At 35.7% G+C, this 2,018-nt stretch overlaps 1 protein-coding gene across 1 annotated transcript in view; it reads left to right on the top strand.

Moving 5' to 3' along the window:
- Positions 1 to 309: 309 nt before the first annotated feature.
- Positions 310 to 2,018, top strand: part of LOC137623059 (uncharacterized) — a 64,367-nt gene continuing 62,658 nt past the window's right edge. Inside the window, exon 1 of the mRNA XM_068353698.1 lies at positions 310 to 430. The gene's annotated coding sequence lies outside the window, so the exon portion shown is untranslated. The remainder of the gene's footprint in view (positions 431 to 2,018) is intronic.

Below are 2,018 nucleotides of genomic sequence, written 5' to 3'. Positions count from 1 at the left end.
CCCCTATTCCATCTTCCTCGTCCAATATCCCCTGTTGTTACTGTTCTTAAGATATTTTCTTTTAATTGCAAATTACTTCTCATATAGTTTGTTTGTTTCCTGATTTCCTTTCCTCACTTGGCTATTTTCCCTTTTGGAGCCATTGGGCTCATAGCATCTTTCTTTTCCAACTAAGGTTGTAGCTTAGCAAGTAATAATAGTAATAATAATAATAATAATAATAATAATATTAATAATAATAATAATAGTGATAGTGATAGTGATAGAGTTAGTTTCACTTGCCACTGCTCTAACAATCTATTGTATTGTTTTACAGGCCTGGCTGCTATAAACGATCTACTCACATCTCCAAAGAGTCAACTTCAAGATCAAGAATTGAGTAAGAATCATTGTCAACCTCACAATGGGATCTTTAACCGCTAAATAAATGGTAAGAAAACGTACACTGAATGATCTCTTTTATTCATTAAGAAATTGAAGTCTGCCAGTACAAGATTATAAATGGAGGCTTTTTCTGGATACTGACATTACAAATAACACGAAACCACGAGGGGGTCACTCAGTAGAGCGCAGACCTCCGCTGCGGCAGCTTATTTCTAATCCTTTTGCTTGACCTGACCCTAGAACTTTGATCTTAACATGTATTAATTGCAATGGATTTTCATACACTCAAATATGAAGCAAGGTTAACGTCTGTGACAATTATGTCTAAACTTATGGCTGATTACATGAATTGGACATTTCGCTTGACCGTGACCTTCACCTTTGACCTTAACATTCCAAAATTAACTTTTTTTTCCAGCTTTTTACATAAGTTAATCCCTGAGAGTTTCATTACTCTACGATTAAAATTGTGGCCAGGAAGTTGTTCACAAACAAACAAACACACACTCACACAAATTACAAACACAGAAACAGGGGCAAACACATAACCTCCTTAAAACATCTTGGCGAAGGTAATAACACGAAACAATTAGTTACTGAAGTGGATGTAGTTCAACCTCTTCCCTATTGTTAGTGTCCCTTTTACCAAAAATGTAGGATTACCCACTGGTAGGTTGAAATTATTTTGTTGCCATATACACACAAAAAAAAAAAAAAAAAAAAAAAAAAAAAAAAAAAAAAAAACACTATTTTCTGCCTTGTGATCCATATAGAATGTTCGCTCGTTACTTGAAGCCTGTTCTTGACTAAAGTCATAATCCAATCTTCCTTTCTTCCATCCATGACTTTATACCTCAAAGTACAGCCACATTTGACCCGTAGCTCTCAAACGCATAATGACTTTTCTTGTGCATTGAGCCACAATTTTCCAATTCCACTTTGTAAACAAATTACGAAAATATTCCTCAGATAGGGTTGATGTTTAAAAGCTCAATTCTAAAGTCCGCTTGTACATAATTATTTCAATTCCTTTCCAAAATGATATTCGTTGTCACTTCGTGAATATCTCTCTCTCTCTCTCTCTCTCTCTCTCTCTCTCTCTCTAGCACAAATCAGTCCAGAGGTAACGGATACAAACTGGAATTGAAAAGATACAACACCACTCAATGTGGCAATTTCTTTACATACAAAATACCAAATAATTGGAATAGACTTCCAGCAGATGTAGTAAACAGTAACACGGCAAACGAGTTCAAAAATAGGCTAGACAAGATCATAGAACTCTCTAAAAGCTTAAATTAAATCGCTCTACCGAAGAGAGCAAATGTAGTCTCCACGGATGGACCAACAAGTCTTCTAAGACAACACAAGAGTTGCGGTTAGTACTAGCAAAGTCAAAGTTCTAATTTGAAAAGCAGAACGCCACACGACAAAATTTATTAAAAGCATAGTACAAATTTAAGGAGAAGGAAAAGAAGACGATGGATTGACGAACTAAAAGATATTGGGGGTGGGGACTGTCATAGAGACCCCATAAACAGACAAAATTGGAAGGATATGTCTGAGACCCTTATTCTGCAGTGTACTAGTAACGGTTGATGATGATGATCATGGTCATACACAAACATACACAC

Source organism: Palaemon carinicauda, chromosome 30, assembly GCF_036898095.1.
Source record: "Palaemon carinicauda isolate YSFRI2023 chromosome 30, ASM3689809v2, whole genome shotgun sequence".
In the NCBI taxonomy this organism is placed as follows: Eukaryota; Metazoa; Arthropoda; class Malacostraca; order Decapoda; family Palaemonidae; genus Palaemon; species Palaemon carinicauda.
Note: the sequence above shows the minus strand (reverse complement) of the source record. Positions and strands in the feature narration are given on the sequence as shown.